General features: G+C 38.8%; 2 pseudogenes; both read left to right on the top strand.

Moving 5' to 3' along the window:
- The first annotated feature begins 2,016 nt into the window (after positions 1-2,016).
- LOC147452977 (uncharacterized) lies at positions 2,017-3,827 on the top strand (annotated as a pseudogene).
- Positions 3,828-4,091: 264 nt separating this feature from the next.
- Positions 4,092-6,729, top strand: LOC147452976 (uncharacterized; annotated as a pseudogene).
- Positions 6,730-9,192: the final 2,463 nt, after the last annotated feature.

The raw sequence follows: 9,192 nt of genomic DNA, 5'->3' as shown, positions 1-9,192 counted from the left end.
GTCTTTGGGAGCAGGTCTTTGGGCTCAAAAAACCAAAGCTTAGCTGAGCAGTGAGCGCACGTTAACGTGCGGTCTTTGGGAGCAGAGTACTCAGGTGTCCATCAGCAGGCTCAAATCGGCGTAGGTCTTGGCAGTGGCAGTTCTCAAATCGCTTCTTGGCCTCAATTCTCGGGAGTTCTCAAATTGCTTCTCGGCAACAGTGGCAGTTCTCAAATCTCAAAGCATGGAGAGGAGTTGCTCACTCACTCTGTAGTGGAGAGCAAGATTCGAGCAGTTATGACAGATGCCAAGATTCGTCAGAATGCTCTCCAACTGAGTGAGGACGCAAGGCGTGCAGTACAAAGCTCAGATCCTGGTTAACGTGCTGCAAATTTCAAGAGCTTCATCCAAGCCTTGACTAAACTCAGGATGTGGTTTTTTTTAAAGCTTAAAGCAAAGTGATGGCAGGAAGTGTGGCTCTCAAAAGAAGGAATCAAGCTGGGTTTCAATCGGCCTTACTTTGCGGTTTGTCTTTCTGGTTCTTTGGAATGAAATTTGTGGGGTAGTGTTCTTTTGGTCCTTGTTAGTATACTCTGCCCAACGGAGTCCCAACATGTCACATGAGCACCGTGAGCACCATGAGCACTGACTTCTCTGTCATGGTTTCAAGGTTTTGGAAAACAATTTATTTCGAGCATTGGATGTGTTCAAACTGAGTGATGATCAATTTTTTGTTAGCACTGTTATCTAATTTCATAGTTTTGTACATAAATGTATCTGTAGATGCACCTCATCATATGCCTAGAAATTTGTATATGGAGTCAAGCCAAGTACCGATTTCAAAAGCACATTACACGTCTGTAAATTTTAGGTGAGCAGGAGGTTATGAAGTATGAAATAAAAGAAAGAAGACTCTGACAAGGTTTAAGGAGATAGGCGAAGAAAAATACTAGACTACAATATCAAGGTTATGTAGAAATTACTCTTCTTTTCATGCTTCACTGATGGTGGGTTGAAGTTAAGAATGATTTTACTTAATGGCCTAGACACTATTCTCTGCAGAAAATGCTTTTACTAGCCTAGATCTCATGTATGCTTATTGTAAAGACGTGTTTCATTTGGTCCCAGATTCAGGCACCATAGAGTTTCTAAGGGGAGGGGTACTGCCTTGGAGAACTAAAAGTTTGGTTGCTATCAAACCCATCAATGAGTACCTACCAAAAGAGATGGACGGATTGGGTCTATCTTTTGAAACACGGGCTTTTTTAAACTATCATGAAATGGCACATACATTTAGACCAAGCTTCAGGATCCGTGAGGACTATAGGTCTCACGGAGACGGCTGTTACTATGGCTTGCTAGGGAAGGCTTGTAGTCTCCTATTCAATAAAGAGAAGATCCCTAGTTTTGATCCTTGAAAGGACTTATTTCCCCTTTTCTCTCTTTTCTCTTTTAATTTCAGAGTCTGTTCTCATTTCTCCCTTTTCATGAAGTCCTTGATCTTTAGGTCGGTGATTACTGACTGCTTATACTGATCACCGTGTTCTTCTTTCGATTGAGAGATTTTTCTGTCATGGTTTCAAGGTTTTGGAAAACAGTTTATTTCGAGCACTGGTACACATGTGCAGAGTATAGAATGTGACGAGTTCAATTCGTCAGAGTATAGAATGTGCAGAGTATAGAATGCACGCACCCATGATGACTGAATGCACTCAGCTTATAGCTTATAGCTGTTTACTCCTCGGTGGTATTGGTCTCTACAAAAGCACGTATTCAGAGTTATTGAACAGATGCACATCCATCTCTCTCTCTCTCTCTCTCTCTCTCTCTCTCTCTCAAATAAGTGAGACATTACTGAGACATGCTCACCGTGAGCGTGTGGTCTCTTGAGGCTTTCAAAATATGGTTATGAGTCTGAGTTGCACATGCAGGTGAGAAAGCACCTGCAAAGTCTGAGCGTTAGAGCATCTGTCATCCGAGTATCGACGCAAAGCTTGCATCTCCATGCCAACATCACCAAAAAATCGGAGAGGAGCAATGGCGGGACATAAAGGACACCCTCCTGTTAGGTACATTTTCTCACCATTTTTTTGATGTCATTATTATACACGTAGAGGTGCCCGTCGATGTGCATGCCTAAAAGCAAATTGTATAAAAAATAATGTATATATTTTTACAAAAGCAAATTGCTTCTAGAACTACCCGTTGACAAGAATGTTTGTAGCTTGCTAAATTTTATTTAGTGTCTAAAGACCTTCATGTTAACGTGAATGAATAGAGACGATGTTTACATATGAAAAAAAGCTTTCAAATCATCCAAGCTTGCTAAATTTCAGATTAATTAAAATGTCAATTAGTGTCTAAAAACCTGCATGTTAACATGCATGTTTAGAGAAAAGTGATTAATGTTTCAAAAGAGATTATTTTTGTTTTTTATATTCAATATTAAGAAACCCTCATGTGAGGTGTCCATTGGATTATTATATTTTTTGAAATTTTGTTCCACATTCAAAGGAGGTGCTGTCCAAATATTTTCAAAGATTGATTGTGTATTTTATTGAAGGGCAACTTAAAGACTTGCATGTCAACGTGCATGTTTAAAACCAATGTTTCATTAGAGAAGCAGAATATATTGTTGTATTTCTAGAATTTGTTTTTATGCACAAAAGAGGTTCTAGTCATACATGTTACATGTTAGCGTGCATCTTTACAAGCAATGTTTTGTTGGAGATAGTATTTATTTTTTGTCTCCTCCAATGGACTATGTAAAGATTTTGTCTCCTCCAATGGACATGTAGAGATTAAATTCTATTTGAAACATTGCTTATAGACATGCATGTTAACGTTCATGTTTAAAGGCAATGTTTTCATTGTTAACATTCATGTTTAGAGGCAAGTTTTCATTGCTTATAGACATGCATGTTAAAGTTCATGTTTAGAGGCAATGTACAAATTTTTTCAAATGTTGATTGTGTATTTCATTTGTAGTCCATCTCGTGGAAGATTAAAGAAAAGTCTACGTAATGAAAAGTCTACACAACCACTTGAAAGTAGTGAACATGTGTCATCAGTGTCAGTAACACAAATGTGAGAGTGTCATGGCATTGAAGAGGAAGAGATTCACTCTGTGGATGTTTACCAAGGGTCTTTGCATGAAATTGATGACACATTGGCTCCTGAAGAAAACGAACTTCAAATTATCCCTTGGGAAATGCGAGATGAGGTAACTGCAGCTGCAGAGATTGACAAGGAGCAAAATATTTTTATGCATAGAGGTGCCGATGTACTTCAGACCACACATATGTTCAGTTGCTTCGACTGTCCTCCTATACCATTGTGTAGGTTGATTCCATATGCTAGAGTCAGAGGTTTAAGAGATGATTTAGGTGGATTAAAAACGGCTTTTGCAAGGGAAGGATATATGCAAGAAAAGGGAGCTTTCATTGTTTCACTTTGGACATTTAAGAGAGAGAAAACCATTGCTACAGGTAAGTTGACTCTTCTTAAATTTGTTAAGTGAATTTCTATCTTAAAAATTCTTTTTGAATTCACTAATTTTGGTTTCTTGTTTTGAAGACGACATCAAGGAAAAGTGGGATCCTCTTTGGATAGAAATCAATGAGGAGTATGAGTTGGAGCTCAAAAGCCAACCAAGGTTTGCAGATTTGTCAGACCGGATGTTTTATGTTTGGGAGGGCAACCATCGCACGCTTGCATGGACTGAAGCTATCAAAGAGAAGTTTTCCACCTCAAAGGAGAGACATTGTAGGGTCCTTTGTACTATCATAGATCCCACCAAGGTTCCTGAGATTGCATTGCTAAGTAGCTTGCAACGAATGAATGTGTGAGTATCTACTAAAGCATATATCTTGTTGTTGAATACTTTATTATGGAAACAAATCAATATGGGTTTTTGCAGTATGAACATGCATGCTTTGGTGGCCACTCACATACGGGATGAGATTGTGAACACCAATCACATATGTGCATTTGAACATGAAAGCTACCTAAAAATTCTCCCCGACAAAGACCAGAAACTAATTGCATCTGTGCGAAGAAAGTATGCTAAAGGTGCAGAACCTTGGTATCCACTCACACAACGCTACCTTGGCATGCTAGTTTATGATGTGAGTTTTGTATTTTTTTTGCTTGCAAATTATTTTGAAGTCATTTGAATAACTCTTAGACAAATTGATTTCTTTTTTAGATTCAAATAACTAAAGAGAAAGAGTCTAGATTGACTCAACTCAAGCAAGGAATGCCTGTAGAGGATGTGAAGACGGAGGAGAAGAGCATCCATCGTGAGATAATACATAAATATCAAGAACACATTGGAAAGGTACACTTCACCATATAATCAAGAAATAGTCATTGTGTTGATTGTTGTTATGGATGTGAAGTAAAACTTCATGCTCTTTGTATTGTGTTGTAGCTCTTGAATATTTTGGATCCCAATCTTGGGATAGACTGGTTGGCAAAGATTATGTCACTCAAATGGGGACATGACAACTGGGCAACTTTAGAGAAGCTAAACTTGATTGCACTCCATGATGCCCCTATGCAGAATAGAATCCAATGGGTTTCATTACTCGAGTCTGATAGGATCACAAGGACTGCTTTTGGTTTGAAGAAGGGAGATAATTTGTTTCGACAGTGAGTATGATTTACTAGTTATTTAATGTTTGGCTTGCTTTGTCTAAGAAATAATATTTGTTGTGGTGTTTTGCTTTTTTTTAAAAAAATTTGTAGTTGGTGCGTAGAGAGGGCTACCTTGCTCGTGTCTATGAGAGAGCAACACAACTTGTTTTGGACAATTCAAATGTGCCAGGAGGGGCACCATTGCCACATGAATGCACATTGGGGTTCTACTTTGATGAAATTAAGTTTGAAGCTAGGCCTTTTCTCTATCCTTTGGAGGTTTCTTTGGAGGCCAAAAGCAAAGATGTAGAGAAACAAGCACTCAAGAAAGTTGATACTTTTCGAATGGCAGCTCAACGATTGGCTTACAGGTTTGTAACAATTTTGATCTTGCTTTGTATGTCACTATCGAGTCATGTGTTCAATGTTTTTGTTTCTTGTTAGGTTTTTGTCACTTTTGGTTTCAAAGGGGATCTTGCCAACTCTCCCATTTGTGGTGAGATAGTGGGCACAGACTGCGTCAAAGGACACATATATGTTCCCCCCTTAGCATGCCCACTTTGACAACATGGGAGAGAGATACATGTCCATGGTGGTTAGATATGGTGCAGGGTCACATACTTGAGAGAGAGAAAGAGCTTCGAGAAACCATGCTTAGGGATGCAGCAGCAGAGGCGAGACAACCACCACCTGCTACTTCAGAGGCGAGACAACCAGATATGCTTATGTCATTGTTTAACTTTTATGTTTTCATGCTGTTGATTCTTGTAGGTTCAAAAACTGTTGTATATGTCTTTTAAGGTGTCCACTTGTCTAGTGAGAGGATGGAGACTGTGGTTGATACCACTATTGTGAAGGATGTTCTAGAGCATGGTAAGTGTCGGAATTTTTATTGTTGACTTTTATTAATACTTTGTGAAAAAGTTCACATATCATAAATATGTTGTCGCAGACTCCTCGGGCTTGATTGTTGTTAGGAGGAGCATACAATTTGTCTATGTTTTGGAGTCTCCTTTGTGTTACCAATGCTTCCTGTTGATACACGATGTATTGCTATTGTTGGCGATTACATTTCTATCGCTGCAAACTATAGAGAGGGTACTCGCAATGCATCGTGGAATCTTGTGCATCAACATATGTCTCGAGTTCGCTCAAGCGGTGTGCCATACACTCGTGGGGGAAAGTCTGTTTCGTGGGCCGTAGATTTTGTCTTCTTGGATCTTCCTTTTGGTGGATTGCATATTGGTTCTTCTTCTCCATCTCGTTGGGATATTTGCACTGAGGAGCATGTACGATCTGCTATCCATTTGACTTTTTCTACACTTGTAGATTCTGGATGGCTGCTCATTATGGCTTCTACTGCAGGTATTTGTGTTGTGTTTGATTACTTGCATTAATATTATTTCATAATATCGGTAGTTTTTTCTTACAAGAACCTATGAATAGGAGAGGTTATTGGATAGGTGGAGAGGTTCTGTCGTGCTTCAGAGATGGTGGTACATCGTCGCATTATAGTGCTCCATCATAGTTCATATGGATATGTTGAGAGTTTATCTGGTCGAATTCAGGTATTGTTTTGACTTCAGTATTGTATAGTTTTGTTGAGGCTCTTTCTTCAATGTTTCTTCAATGTTGTGGTTTTGTAATTTGATTTGCAGTGCCAGTGCTCTATGCTACTTATGGTACACAGGATTGGGATGCAGCCAGCATGCTTTGTGGCTGAGAGCACCACTATGTTGCTTGGGTCTCCAGCCTTTAGATTTGTTCATGACACACCATTTTTCGGAGCCTTCCTTAGCTAGATCAGGAACAGGGATGCCTTGGCGGGGTGAGATGCAGCGGAGCCAGGCTTTTGTTGCAGCTTTTGTTGAGCTGCTTTGTCGACGTGGAGGTATTTGTTTGGAGCTTGGGTGTGGTACAGCTCTCGTTTTGGCTACATGCTTATCATCTGAACGAGCATGTGATGCGCTTGACACCGATGAGTCTCTTATTAGAGACTATGTGGTTCCCTTGCTTTTCCCTAGAAAGCGAAGCCGAGAGGAGGCATCTACCTCTCTAGATGTTGAGGATGAGGGTGACATGCTATCACGTGTCGACCCTTATGATGACTAGTGAGACTTCGCTCCTACTATGACATTGACATTACTTTTGTGTTTTTGATCTTTATGTTGTGTTTCACTTTTTAGCATTTATGTATCTTGCATAAGAATTACGTCTAATGTTATTAGATCCATAGATTAAATTTTGATTACATGCATAATAACTACATATACTTTTGCTTGTTTGTGGAAGTGCATTGCCGATTTATGTAGAGGTAGTGGCTCAAAGAATGGAGAAGGAATTGAGATACGACTTTCGTATCTATGAAACGCGTCATAAATGCAATGTTTTCATTGATGACGAATGCAACTCTTCATAGAGTCTAAGAATTATTAGCGAATGCTTATGATGTAGAGTTTAAGTATTGACAAATGGACATATCATTCCTTCTATGATTTTGAAAGTGAATATTTTGAAATCCTCATGTGAGGTGTCCATTGGACCATGGTTAGTTTGAAATTTTCTTCATTTTACAAAGGAAGCTTTGTCCAATTATTTATATGAAAGGCTCTTGTATTAATGATTTGACAACATAATTTGTATTATGGATAATACATAACATTGTAAATTGATGAGACGAATGCGACTCCTTCAAGAATCTAGAGAATTGTTGACAAGTGTTTGTCATGTAGGGTTTAGTTATTAACAAATAAGATAGTGTTTGTGAAAATGTACCTTGTTGAGTTGATTTTCTTGTATTATGATTCACTTCCCTATTTTGTTTGCTCTGTGTTTTGGGTCTTTATGTTATGTTTCACTTTTTGGCATTTATGTATCTTGCGAAAGAATTACGTTTAATGTTATTAATGAGATCCATAGATTGAATTTTGAGTGCATGCATATTGACTACATTCAATTTTTCTTGTTTGTGGAAGTGCATTGCCGATCTATGTAGAGGCAGCGGCTCAAAGGATGGCGAAGCAATTGCGATACGACTTTCATATCTGTGAACCGCGTCATAAACGCAATGTTTTCATTAATGACGGATGCGACTCTTCATAGAGTCTGGAATTATTATCGAGTGCTTATGATCTAGAGTTTAAGTATTGACAAATGGACATGTCATTCCTTGTATGATTTTGAAAGTGAATATTTTGAAATCCTCATGTGAGGTGTCCAATGGACCATGGTTAGTTTGAATTTTTTTTCATTTTAAAAAGAAAACTTTGTCCAATTTTTATGGAATTCTCTTGTATTAATGATTTGATAACGTAATTTGTGTTATGGATAAACATTAAGTCATTGATGAGACGAAAGCAACTCCTTAAAGAAGTTAGAGAATTATTGGCAAGTAATTGTGATGTAGAGTTTAGTTATTAACAAATGGGATAGTGTTTGTAATACTATAACTTGCTGAGTTCATTTTCATGTATTATGATTCACTTCCTTAATTTGTTTGCTCGGATCTGTGTTCGCTCGGACAATGTTGCTCAGGGTATGGTAAGACTCGTTTAAACACAACCCTCCAAAAATGTCTGTTAAACTTGGGATCACGATCACTGACAATGTTACTTGGCAAGCCATACTTGTATAGGTTGTCCACAAATAACTTGGCTGATTATGGAGTCTTAATCGTCGATTTGGTTGGAATAAATTTACATAGTTTAGTCAATCGATCTACGACCACCCATACTGAGTCATGACCTCGTACAGTGGTTGGTAAACCCACAATAAAATCCATAGAGATACTTTCCCATTTACCATTGGGAATCTCCAAAGGATGTAAGAGTCCTCCTGCTTTCACGCGCTCTGCTTTGTTAACTTGACATTTTTGGCAATGCAAAACATAATCTTGAACAAAGCCATGTAAACATGGCCAGTAAAATTGTCGTCGTACGAGAGCATAAGTCTTTCTAATACCTGGGTGCCCTGCACTTGGACTACCATGACATTCATAAAGAATTTGGCGCCGAATGTCTGTGTCCGTCAGTACACAAACTCTCCCCTTATAGAGTAGGTACCCATTGTCGATGGTAAAATGCTTCCATCGTTGTAGTTCATCACTCGACAGAGGAGAACTATGCGTGGAGGTTAACGTTACACTACCATCATTAGAGTGAGAAGGATCCCTCATTTGTACATGGCTCCACACTTTGGAATATGCGTCATCCTGCTCATATTTAGAGAATCCAAAAATTCACTACGAAGTTCTGTGAACAAGAGAGAATTGATCTCTGGCATACGACTAAGAGCATCAGTCACCACATTGTATCATCCTTTACGATACCGGAGCTTGGCGTCATATTCTTGAAGAATCTCAGTCCACTTGGCTTTCCGACCCTTCAAATCGGTTTGTTGTGTAAACCATTTAATGCTTTCATGGTCAAACACAATCTCAAACTGAGTACCATACAAATAATGTCTCCATGGTTTCAAGGTAGACACTATTGCGTAGAGTTCACGTTCATAAGCAGAGCAGTTCTGCTGTGCTGCATCAAGCTTCTTGCTTTTGAATGCAATTGGCCGCGCGTCTTG

Source organism: Adiantum capillus-veneris, chromosome 8 (genome assembly GCF_014529385.1).
Source record: "Adiantum capillus-veneris isolate H3 chromosome 8, ASM1452938v2, whole genome shotgun sequence".
Classification (NCBI taxonomy): Eukaryota; Viridiplantae; Streptophyta; class Polypodiopsida; order Polypodiales; family Pteridaceae; genus Adiantum; species Adiantum capillus-veneris.
The sequence above is the reverse complement of the archived record's forward strand: the minus strand, read 5'-3'. Positions and strand labels throughout refer to the sequence as shown.